Genomic DNA, 13,413 nt, shown 5'->3' with positions numbered 1-13,413 from the left:
GCCTTATTCCAAAAAAGTTGAGGGAGAGCCCTGTGCTGGGTTGGGATAGGAATGATGCAAATGGGACTGGAGTGGCGCCCAATGATTTTGATAGTTTTATCTTCTTCTGGTGTAGCCTTTAAAAGTGGCAAATATGGTTGATGAAGATCTTCAGAAATAGTCAATCCTTAAGAGAAAAAGTGTGTCTTTTGGGGAAAGTGTCTCAAAAATTAAGCAATGGAGTCCTGCACTGCAAATTGTGATATTTTTAGATTAATGTGCCAAAAGCTTTCAGACTTAAGTAGTGGAGTTTATGTAATCTTTGGTATGAGACAGACCACAGTATTGCCAGAAATAAGCATAGAGGAATATATTATTTGCCTTTGCTTCGAGTTTGATCTTGTAATGTGCTTCTCCTCAGTTCTTGAAATTAATTCTAAATCCATTTATAATGCAGATCAGTACTTTTTGTCTAAGACTCCCAAAGGGTTTTAAAAACACAGATGATCAGGCTTCAATACCTGTGTTTTTATGGATAAATAGTTCATGCTGTGAGGAGTTCTGTAGGTCTAAAGCATGCAAAAAGTCCGTACAGTATGGTAGAGAACTGATGTTTCATATCCTCAGTCACTCGTCAGAGATCACAGAGGAACTCAGTTGCATCATTGGCTATGTAGTCCAAATACCTTGACCATTAAGGGTGTATGTAGATCATGAGGCTTCTTGACTCTGGGTGACAGCTTATGAGGATAGAGTCTAAAAAGTGCAACACAGTGGAAAGCATTACATTCCTGGTCTGAATCAGAAACTAGCCTCCGTTCTTGCTATGATGGACTAACACCTGTGGGACTAGCACACACCTCACAGGATTTTTACAGGCTACAGAGAACAGTTGAGTGGTAACTGCATTCTTAATTTTAAATGCATAATCAAAATTATATTTAAAATTGTACTGACAGGAAATGACATTCTGAAAGGAAATTTATGAAATAGAAGTAGTTTAAGTTTCTTCTAAAAATCTTGGTTTTGGGGTTGTTTTTCTTTTTTTTTTTTTCTTTTTTTTTTTTCTTTTTTGTATTAGATAGGGATTTATCTCTTCTTGACCATTTTCTTTACTGATTTCAGTTGTGTATCTTGAAAGAAAGCTCTGTCCATGTACGTGAGGAGAGAACTTGTTAAAGCATGTTGAGTGGTTGTTCTGAAATCATGGTCATGTTGTTTGAAAGAAACAGATCAATATCTGTTGTTACCTTGGATTACATTTGGAACCTCAATATGACAAATACAAAGAGACCTTTTGTTTTCAGAGGGCGGATGCTCAGTTTTTCCTGGAAATTACTACCTTGTAAGTTGTCTCCAATCATCCTCAAGAATTACTTTGAAAAATTATAGGTCTGGTAGTTAAAAAGTGGCAACAAGTAATTTCTCAGTTCTGTTTCATTAAAAACTCATATTTCACAAAGGCAGTATATCTCTGAAGTATATGCTTAACTTCTGCTTCTGTTTACATGTTGTCTTGTGATAGAGTTTTAATCAGTGTACGAAGCAATTTATATTATAAATTCTATCATCAGTTCTCACTTTTACTGTCTATTTTTGTGCTTATCCCATTGCTGAAGATATTCAAGGCCAGGATGGATGGGGCTTTGGGCAAGAGGTATCCCAGCTAGATCATTTTTAAAGACCTTTCCAACCCAAACCATTCTGTGATTCTAACCTGGAAAAAAATACGTGAAACCACTCAGGTATATTCCTGTTTGCCTGGAGTGACTATCTTGTCTGTGCTATCACATCATTCAGATAAACATGATAAACATTTGTTTATCTTTAAACTAATTGTTGTCTTTATGACTGAACTAAAACTCTGATTATTTTTCTATTGATCTTTTAATATTTATTTTGCAAGCCAACTGTTGGGCCCACTTTCACCTGGCCCTGTCTCTTTGGGTTTCTCTTGCAAAGTGACAGTTTCTAAATCAGGAAGGAAATCAGGTCACATTTCTGGCTCTGCAGGACTTATCTCACTGCTCTTCTTTCAAAGTAATTAGAGTTACTAATAATGAGAAAAAGAAAACTTTTTCAGAACCGGTATGTCCCTAACCCCTCTCTCCTTCTGGCTGTTTTTGTGTCACAGAAAAGATAGGAAAGTTTATTGAGGAAGCTCCTTTTGCTCCATCTGACTGTGACTTCCTTCAAGTTGAGCTGCAGGCGATGCGGTCACCCTTACAAAGATACCCTGTGTTTCTTAGATTAGCAGACTTCATTTGTTTATTCCCCCTTGTTCTTGCATGGTGTCACTGGGCTGCACAGTGGAGCTGCTTAGGTCTCAGCCTGGGAGAAGAACAAGATGCTGACTAAAGCTGTCACTATCCCAATCCCTGAGCAGGCTGGGGAAATACTGGAGGGACAATATGAGCAGAGTAGAAGGCACGGTGGCTTTATTAAACACATGCACTGCCAGCAATCACAACCATAGTTTGTACCCTTCCTATTCAGGCTTCTTATCGGTTACAGTTCACTGGGGCATACTCCCAGGAAAAATGGCAAGTGAAGCACAAAAGTTCCTTCTCCTTTAATACATCCACCTTTGAGGAGATGTGACTCAGGAGGGGGTTTCCTCTTCTGTGTGCAAAATTCTCATTGATGTCAAAAGATCCCTTATTTTCCATGGCAAAAATGTGCTTCCCTGCTCTCTGTAATCGACAAAGCTGTTTTTGTCTCAATTCTGCATGACAAAAATGGCTTGGTTTTCATTTTTTATTAGTTTTATAATATTGCAATAGCTTTTTTAATAGAAAGGCATCACACATCAAATAATAAAGTTTAAATTTTTCAGAATGTTTCGTTACAGGTGCTGTTAAGCACTGAGTTTTCCTTTTTTTACTGTACTTAATTAATTGGAAAGTGGAATAATTTGTGCTCTATCCTGGAAAAAATAACTCGTTCTTTACCAGGTTGTTTATTTCAACTTTCAGCTTGATTTGAACTTTCCTGATTCACACAGCTTCTGCCAGAGAGGCTTTTTATGGCAGTGATGGAAAGCCCTACCGACCAGTTAGAGGTCCTTTATAAAGCTAGCTGGGTTCCTAAGGCTCTAAAACTGCTCTTCATCCAACATATGACTTGCAGATATCTTTCGAATGATGCTTTACTAGTTTTATTCTAGCTCCAATATTAGTATAGAGTGTCTATGAAGTTATACGGGTGGTTAATATTTGAGTGCATAACACTAAAGGCAGACTGGGGCATGGGTAATTTGTCTGTGCTAGAAGCCAGGAGTGTCTCTCAGTAGTCACGGAGTTTGTAGGCTGATTTTGACCATTAAGCTGTGGTTTGGGGCTTTAGAGAAGTCTGTTTTTCTTTTTGCTGTTTCTAAATGCTTTATATAACACCGAAACATCTGTGCAATAGGAAGGTATGGAAGAACTTGCCCATGGGCAAATTCTTTCAAGATCCATTAATTGGAGATGGATTAGATAGTCCATTTGCAAGGATTATATATTTTTTTATAATGATTTTTCAGAGATTCTTTTTCTTATTGTAATGAAATGGTCACTCTTCCCAAACAAATGGGCAGTTGTTTGTGTCTGAATATGTCACCATTCCTCCAGGCTGGCTTACAGCATGCCGACGCAGGGTCTAGAAGTCATAGGGAACCAGATGCCCACTTGACCCTGGATGATCAGAATAGCACATGGGGATCATTTCTACTGATTTTGAGTGAGCAAAGTTCACCCCTGTCAGAGCTAGCTCAGATTTTGTCTCTACTGCAAAGCTACTTCAGTCCTCTAAAGAGCATTTTTACTGCTGGGCTGTACAGTCATAAAATCACAGAATGGCTTGGGTTGGAGCAGGCCTTAAAGATCATCCAATTCCAACCCCCTTGCTGTGGGCAGGGTTGCCAACCACCAGCTCAGGGGTGCCCGGGGCCCCATTCAACATTAGAATGCCTCCAAGGATGGGGAAGACAAGGGCAGACATTGCCTGAGGGAAATCCTGAATACCAAGTTTTCAGAAAGTGTGCTGGTGACAATTAAATGAAACCTTTGCCATCGTGTAAAGCTCATAAGGGTGAATGATTCTGTGATGAAATTTTCTTTTTCCCTTCTGATGTAGGCACCAAAAAGAGAGAGGAATGCTAGGGGGAGGCTTCCGATGGTGGTGGGAAGTCCTTCAGGTGCCTGCATGGCTGGAGATGCAGCACTGACTGTGGAGAAGTAATGGGAAAGCTGCAGCCCAGCCTGCACAGCTTGGAAACGCATCATTAGGGTGCTACAACCTGACCCTCAGACAAGCATTTAGCATCGTCTGAGGTCTGACACGTTAGTAGCTGTTACATAATGCACAATTATAGAATCACACCAAAACATTTGAAAAATACCAGCCTGATCACCACAGGGTAATTGCACTGTGTGTTAATGGGGCTGGGTGCTGTGGTTAAGGCACCCCCTGCACCAATGCATGTTCCCCTCCCTGGCAGCTTGGAATACTCCATCAGGTGCAGCCAGTGGTGACATCACCTCGGCCAGGAGAAGACCTCCTCCAAAGCTTCCCAGAGTTTATGTCCTTGTCCTGCTTTGCGTGTTACCAATGCTGTCCTTTCCTTCTGGAGGAGGGTTTCTGACCATCCTTGCTCCCCTGTTTTAGCACAGAGGTATGACACAGCTGCCTCCTTGCCTTCCCCAGGGCCAAGCGCATCATCTCCATCTCCACTCCAGCTACATCTCAAGCCCTCAACGTGGAGTGATGCCTGGCTTCTGTGCTGCTGGAGGCACTCAGAGGGTCTGTACTTTTGTTAAGCAGAGGGCCAGGTTCTGTGCTCGGCTTCATAAACCCAGATCGACTCATCTGACTTTGGCACAGCTAATCCAGATTTGCACAGCAGTTTCCCTGAGGACTCCCCAGTTTTGCTCTGGGTGACAGTTAGTGTGCCAGTGTCAGAATTCATCTGATCTAGACAGATTCCCTGTCTTGAACCATTAGTTATTCCCTGGCAAAAGTTTCTCAGAAAGAGCTGTTGTATTTGAAAACAATACACAAATTCTATTGCTGATGCCAGAAAGTAAAGGGATTTTTTCCCCTCCTGTTGAAACTAAATATAATTTGAAAGATAATGTACAAGGATTTAAATATAGTATGCAATTATACATTGCATATGAATAGTTTCTCTCATTTTTAACATGCTTAGATATTTTTTTTGAGTCTTTTTCAGCAGACAGCTGTTAGATAAAGAGAGAAAAGTGAATAGTTGTTATGAAACCACATGACATCGCTAAAGAAAAAAAAAACATAAGAATATGTGAGGGAAAAATATAGAATAAATCCTCTCTCTTCCTCTGTTGTTGGCTTTTTTTTTCCTTGTTTCATCTTTTCGTAATATTTCAGTACTTCCTTAGCTGAAGTAATATAGTTTCTCACTATAACGTTGTAGGGTCTGCAACAAATTTCCTTTGCACTCTTGTTCCTACTGGGTTCAGTGAGCTTCAAATCAAAGCTCTGAATTCTTCCCAGAGGATGAAATGGGAGTAGAAGCCTTCTTAGAAAAGTCTGAATTCTTGGATTCTTTTACCTTTAGTGGAAGTTTTGCTTGAGTTGTGTTGGGTTTTCTTTCCTATGAAGTTGCCTAAACTTGAAAACCCCAAAGAGTTCACTCATGGCCCCATGGTGTCCCAACAAGTAAATGAATGTCCTGACTTTCTCAGGTGTCCAGGTGGCCTGGACAACTTGTGACTGTAAGCACCTCAAAAACAGTGCTGTAGGTCACACATTCTTATTTTTGAGGAAATATGGTTTTTAAAAAAAAAAAAAAAAAAAAAAAAAGACTCTGAAACTTTAAAATAATGTAACAATAATCAAAACTCCTGGTGATGTTCTCCTGGGAGCAAGGAGAAATAAATATGAGTTATGGTCTGAAAACACTGAAAGATTCTGGGCTGCGGTTTTCTGTTATTAATTAGCTAAATTGATATTCAGAACCTGAAACAAGGCTTTTAGGCACATCTCTGGTGCCTAATTCTGACGGCTGTCTCCTCGCAGGGTGAATGAGGAGACTTTTTATTGAAGTCAATGATGCAATGTCAACGTAAATGCAACATAAGGGAGAAAGGGGATTTGTTTACAAGCATAAAAGTTCCCTGGATAGTTTAACGCTAACTGTGAAAATTACTGAAGAGCTGCAAAGCACAGGCTTTAAATGTAGCTGAAGTAAATTTTCTGGAATGTTTCTACCACTATTTTAAGGACCTAATCCAGAGCCCAGTGCAGCTGCAGGTAAAGCTCCCTTTGACTTTGGATGGGGCATTGTATTTCTAAGCGCCATTCTGCTTCCTAGAATTTTTTAACGGTGTCTTGCAGGTGTTTTTTTTATTAACTGTTAGGACAGATGTGATGTCTTTTTTTTAATCTCTGTAGTGCCTGGATTGGTTGATTGTAAGAAAGAACGCCACAATGCCGTTGCATTATTCCAGTGTTTCCAGTGGTTAATCATTCACTGGACAAGTTGTTTCCTAAGAAGACTGGTTTTACCATTGCTCTTATTATGTATCTGTTCTATCCTGTAGCATTTCAACCTGTTGGATTATCTGGTTCGGAGATTTGGGACTTGAAGATACTTGAGTTATGCAAGTTTTGTTGAAAGATATTCCTGGATAGAGAGTAGAGGGACTGAGAGGAATGCCTTTTTCAACCTGGATGATTCTACTGTTCTGTAAGAAGGTGACTGTAGGGTGATTCAGCCACACAGCTTCACCACTGCTTGTCCACCACAGATCTCTAGGGTTGTTGTTCAAAGAACTTTTATTGTTTTGTACTGTATTGTACTGTATTTTGTTACCCAAGGTCCTGAGGTCATGTGATGCTGGGTGTAGGTTACATAGGGATTATCACGTAGTTTTAAATGAAATTTAAGGAGCAAAGCTCTAGGATTTCAGCCCCTTTTGAAATCACATCTGTAAAGACTCCATCATAAAGATTTGTGGTCCTATTAAAGAACAGAAGAGGTGGAAAAGGGACATAGACATTGTCCTAGAGGATCTTTTCTGTCCAATCTAATCTTCTCCCATACATAGCTAAGGATAGGTTCCCCTGCCTGTCTGGGGGATGTTTGACTGTGCTGGCACCAAATCAAGTATGAATAAAAAGCACATATACATATATATGTGTGTGTGTGTGTGTATACATACATACATACAAATCTCTAGAAACCAGGAATAAAACAGGGATATTGGAAATGCCATTTCCAGCTCCACCAGCTGGAACACCTCTTGTAATTTTGCTAACTCGCACATTCTCCATTTTGCTGTCATCTGTCACCTGTGGTGTCAGATGGGGGATGTGTGCCTGGCTACTTCATAATGCTGCTGCAAACAGGGCTGAGATGCCATGTGAGGTGTAGAATCACAGAATCATTTGAGTTGGAAAGGACCATTAAAGGTCATATAGTCCAACTCCCCTGCAATGAACAGGGACATCTACAGCTAAGTCAGATATGCTGAGGACCTCCCCAATGCATCTGTATCTTCACAGCAGGGCTGTGGCTGCTTCTCCCCCAACCCTGAGCTCAGGCATGGCTACGAGGTGGTATGAGGAAGGGAAAATGGAGGGTGCCCCTGACCCCAGTAATCCCCAGCTGTCACTGCGCCTGCCGGGAGGCACCCGCGGTCAGCAAAGATTAGCACAGCCACCATGGGGACTGGCCTGGGATCAAAGCAGCACAGAGGTGGCTGAGAGCCACCTTCAGCCCCTCCTCCCTCACTCCAATCTGTAGCAGCCTTTGTCTTCTCTGAGCAACTGAACCCATTTTCTGGTATCGCTTAAGGTCAAAAATGCTCTTTTTTTTGCTCTGTGTTCCATAGAATGTTCATAGCCAGGTTTGGGATAAAATCATCATTTTTTATTTATTTTTTTTTAAGCATCTTGCTAAGGTAAGATAGGGCATACATGACTGCTTTTTTACTTGATGAACCAAAACTGGGGCCTGCTGACCCCAAGACATAAGTCCTGGTGGCCCAATTAACAATGTAATGGCTTAAGCTGCAAGGAGCATTAAAGCCCATCCAGTTCCACACCCTTTCTCTGGGGGTGGGTGAGCGTTTTCGGAGAGGTCCCTCAGCCCATGCCCTCCCCTTGGGCATTGTCACCTTGAGCTTCTCATGCCTAGCTCGACAGCAGCACTGCATGCTGCTCACTAGCCCCTTGTTTCCATACAGCTGAACAGCCTCACTGGACTGTGGTTGATAGTTATGTTTTCCAAGGTGAGGATTGTGCCAGTTGTACTGCTTACATGGTGAGATGGCTGCTTGTGTTAGTCAGCGCTTCTGTGAGTCAGTCAAGTTGTCCATCCCTAATGTCAACCCCATTCAGCAACAAAACACGCTGAGCAGCACTGTGTGGCTCTCATAAAAGTCTTGTGTCTCCAAGCACAACTTGGAGATTCAGATGCTCCTTTGATGAAGAAACTGTTTGAAAGTGCAGAAGGTTCAGGTTGGATATTAGAAAAAATTCTTCTTGGAAAGAGTGGTGAGGCATTGGCACAGGCTGCCCTGGGAGGTGGTGGAGTCATCATCCCTGGAGGTGTTCGAGAAAAGGGTGTCACACTCAGTGACATGGTCTAGAGTGGTCACGGGCATGGGGTGATGTTTGGACGAGATGATCTTAGTGCTCTTTCCAACCCTAGTGATCCTATGCCAAGGGCAGGTGTGCCAACATGCTCCATGTTTGCTGGCCCATGTGGTGTTCCTCATGGCAGTTATTTTGGATTTCTCATATCCCAAGTGAAACCTAGTGGAACGCTCTTGCAAAGTCATTCTCTCGCTCCAGGGGATCAAGGATCCCACCATGAACTTGGAGCACCATCAGTTTCACTGTAAATTATGGGAGCTGAACACAAAGTGCTTTGGATTTTGGATGGTCTTCTTTTGGAACCAGGTGTTGGACTTGGTGATCCTTGTGGGAATCTCCCAGCTCTGGATATCCTATGATTCTTTGATTCTCAGACTCAAAAATGCAGGTCCTCACACATTTAGGTCTGTGTGATATAAAATATCCTCATGTTGGTTCTGATATTTTCCCAATGCTAGTTAGGAAGCTAGCTTTATATTCATGTCTGATTTTGCACGTTTGAATGGTTCCCCGATACATTATTTCTTTCAGGTGGTTTTTGTAATGTTAATGAATGTGATAGTTGTGATTAGCATGGGAGATTATTGCTTATAGCACCTACACAATCTATTTGGCAACCCATCAGTCTTGCTGTTAGAGCACTGCAGAATTCAATAAGTGACATTATTTACACAGTTGCCTTTGTAAGCTTGAAAAACTTTGCAAAAATGTGTTATAATCTGGGCGATAGCTTTGCTAAAAAGCAAGTTAGCTTCATCGATTGCATTTCTTCACTTTAGTTACTGAACTGCATGCTAAAAATAAATTACAAAAAAAAGCCATAATTGAGATCAATCTCTAATTGATTTTGACTTGTGCTCAGTTAAAAGCAGAACTGATGATTTCTGGAATGTTGCTGATGTTCAGGAGCTTTGTAGAGCTGTATGTGAGAGAAAGCATCGATAGCAGAAAGCAAGGTCTCTTGATTTAGGCTTCATACAGAGTTTTTGGCACATAAATGTCAGACTAAAGTTCAAGTGTTCATCAAAGTCCTACAAGGCCCTTAAACGTCAATGAAATTCCTGTTAAAGACTGTCCTGTGAGGCTTTGCTGTCTGGAAAGGCTGCTTCCTCCAACCAGAAATCAGTGATCCATGGGCTGTGTAAGCAAACAGGGTGGTGGTTATTCTGGAGGGACTCCAACTGGGGGATCTGTGGTGGGATCTGTGCTCCTCACGCGACAAAATTCGGTCTCAGCTGCTGTGTGTTGGCTTTAGCCACAGGTCAGCCAAGGACAGCCGGGTTGGGCTGTGCAGCTCTGCACTGTCTCTCACAGGACATGCGTGGGGCTCAGGTTGCAACTCCAGTGCTAAACATCACAGAAAAGGCTCTTTCCGAGAAATGTGAGGTCAAGCGGGGACCCACGCGCTGCATCCCACTCCTCCATCTCCAAAAATACCACTGCTTTTCTGGTTGTTTTCTGCTGGACCGCCAGCCCTGTGCCCTGGGGACTGAGGGAGGGGAGAGCCAAAGCAGAGGACAGCCTATTTTTAGGCTGACTATCTCCCACTCCCTGGCAGGCTGGGTGGTGTCGCAGGACAGGGCTCGCCTATCTGCAGTACAGCCCCTAGAGCAGGAGGGGAATGGGGATTTGAGCCATCGTCCTGGTGGCTGGGAGGGACCCAGTGCAGGTCTAGCTGGGCAGTAATGGGCATTTCTCACCATTGCATCTTATTTGTAACTGGATAGCTTTCTCTTCTGTCCCTTCCCATTTTGTGTCACATCTACACAAACACTGTGCTGGGCGTTGTTTTCAAGCCCGAGTGCAGTATTTGTGCCTTTCTGTTGATTTGGCAGTGGGATAATTAAATAAAAAAAAAAGCAGGTTATAGGATTTAGGCTCAACTCTATCCTTCAGAGATTACTGAAGTGAAACTGTGACCATCTAATCCATTTACAGAATAGCAGAAGACTCCCTGTAATTCATTAGTGTTGGTGGCAGAGCATATAATGATAGAATCATAGACAGGCTTAGGTTGGAAGGGACCTCTGACCCCCTGCCATGAACAGGACTGCCAACCACTAGATCAGAGTGCCCAAGGAGGTAGCTTTTCCATCCTTCAGTCTTTGGTAAACTGACAGTCTTTGATAAATCATGGTTAAATAATTCTGTTGATAACGTACACGTTTGGCCTAATTTAAATTTCTTTGGTTCCAGTTTCTGGCCACTGGATTTCTTCTGTCTGTGCTTAGCAAACTGCAAAGCCCTCTGCAATATGCACAGCAACAGAATTGTTATATCTGTACCTGTCCAAAGGTACTGGTGCAGTGGTGAATTCATCCCTCCCCTTACTTTTAGGTACCATGGAGCTCTCTGCATCATTTAGGAAATCATTTAGCTCATGCATCATCTCATAAGACTGTTTTCCAGCCTGTAATTGTCCTTAGTGATGCTTCCCTCAATCTTTCTAGTTCATCACCATAACCCTTGACTTGGCGATCGGAGCACTATGGAGGGGTAATGTTCCCATCAAATTATGTTAATGTCCTCTCAGCATTGATTAACCAAGTCCTGCATCAGCCCTTCTTCTCTTGTACGCAGAAAACAGGAAGGGCACTCAGGTTTTTCTGTCCATCCTTACAAAATACTGCCACTGTGGTTCTCTTCTGGGTCTTCACAAAAGTTTCCAAATGTAGGGAAACAAAGCTGATGCTCAGAGCCCATCTTTAGTCTGCAGCAGCACTTGAGTGTGGTTATCCTGACTTCTTGATTCAAAAATTCAAACTAGAGAAGCTGCTGTATGTCGTACTTCTTTATCACTTCTGAAGTGGAAAGAATGTCATTCTCAGCATGTTATTGCTCTGTTTTGTTTTTTTTTTTTCTGAGTGTAGAACAGAAATCTGTATGGATATATTTTGGTCCTTCGATGTTTGAAAAGTTCCTTCTTGTCCTTAGAAAGGCCAGTGATGCCTCTAGCCACACATTACTCACCGTGTACTTTTAATTTATTGCTGACTCTCCTATTCTTTTCTTCCTTTCATTCTTTTATTTCTTGTTCTGTTTTTATTTTCTTTTTAATTTAAGTGTTTTGTACTGTGGAGAAGACTGAGGGGGTATCTTATCAATGCTTATGAATATCTAATGGGTGTGAGCTAATTGACTGGGGCCAGGCTCTTTTTAGCAATGCTCAACATCAGGACAAGGACAAGTTCCACAAACTGGAACACAGGAAGTTCCACCTGAACATGAGAGAAATTCTTTGCTGTGAGGCTGGCAGACCCTGGAACAGGCTGCCCAGAGAGGTGGTGCAATCTCCTTCTGTGGAGATATTTAAGACCCACTGATTATTTTTTTTTCATTTACAGAAAGCACCAGAATTCTGTCTTTCAGACCCACTGATACCGGGGTCCCTCAGTGAGGAACGCAAGGCTTCTTGGCTTTCACTGGATATGAACTCTGGGCTGATGCATATTTATTTATTATTATTTTCTGTTGCATGCTGCTGATTGTCCCAGATGCAGAGGAGGCAAATGACTTTCAAATGAGAAGATTTTCATAAGCCTACAGCGTAGCTGTACTCGGAATACAAACTTTAATCAGTTATTATCTGGAAAAACATCTAACAAAACCCTGGTCCCTGCTGGGCTTCCCAATCATCGCCGCATCAGCTGCAGGGTGGCCCTGGGAGGAAACACGACTCCTGTGTAAGGAATGTGGGGCTCCTTGTGAGCACCTTGTAGCAGAGATCATTCACCTTTGTTATGTGCCCTGAGAGTAATAATAAATATTAATGATAGATGAGTTTGGCTCTGCTTTGCTGGGGAAATAAAATATTTTTAGTCTTGGGGATTTCTGCACGTTTATGGCCAAACCTGACTTGGGGATTGAAGGATCTGCTTCAGTTCAGCAGTCAGGTTCCTGCACTTTTGGCCAAAGGAGTGTCCCCAACCTTAGGGAGGCCTCATACTTCCCAGCATCCCAAAGCACCCTGTGCTTTCGGGCAGTCAACCCCAGGTAGGAGGAAGCTCTGCTGCAAGAGCCCACCTCATTCCTCATACTCCCTCTGCATCCAGAGTGCTCTGCCTGCCCAAAGAGCTTTTGCTCTGCACCTAAAAAATGCAGATACTCGTGTAAGTGGTTGCAGTAAAAAGCTACCAGAGGAGGCAATTTTTTTCAGGGCACAACCGGAGAGGCTACTTAGCATAGTTTTACAGGCTGCTAATGTGGTTTTATTGCTTCTAGGACCTGACCTATTATTATGTGCTGGGGGATGCTTTTATTCATTTGGAGCTGGTCCAGGGATATCTAACAGGGCTATATACTGCATGACCTAGGTGTGCTCAGTGTAAGACTCCTCCCCTGTGCTGGGAAGGAGGGATAGCTCTGTGGTTTGTATGAGACCACAGGTTTAGTTTTGCTCTGTTGTTGACTCTGTGTGTGTGTGTATGTGTGTATGTGCAGTGTGCTTCGGTCCAAACGCTGGTGAGCAGTGAGTCATTCCCTTCTGCTGCTAATGGGAAACTCAACAGTGCCCAGATTAGAAATGGGCAAAGGATGGTTTCTCAGTTTCGCCTTCCCCCATGCTGCCGAGCCCAGGAGTTGCACGGCCATAGCAGCTCTGCTTCATCCCTCTTCTTCCTGCAATGTGTTGAGCCATTGAGATGAAGAATGAGGCAGGGGAAGGTGGAGGAAAATGCAGAGTCCTGGTTAGGCTAAGAGCCTTCATTCATTCCGACCAATAACCAAGACCACCCCTGCTTCCATTGTTCCCACAGCCAAAATATTGCATCTTAGCATCATCTGCAGTCCTTTAAGCATTTACCACATTTTGTGTCT

The sequence above is a fragment of the Tetrao urogallus genome (assembly GCF_951394365.1).
Source record: "Tetrao urogallus genome assembly, chromosome: 7".
Taxonomy (NCBI): Eukaryota; Metazoa; Chordata; class Aves; order Galliformes; family Phasianidae; genus Tetrao; species Tetrao urogallus.
Note: the sequence above shows the minus strand (reverse complement) of the source record.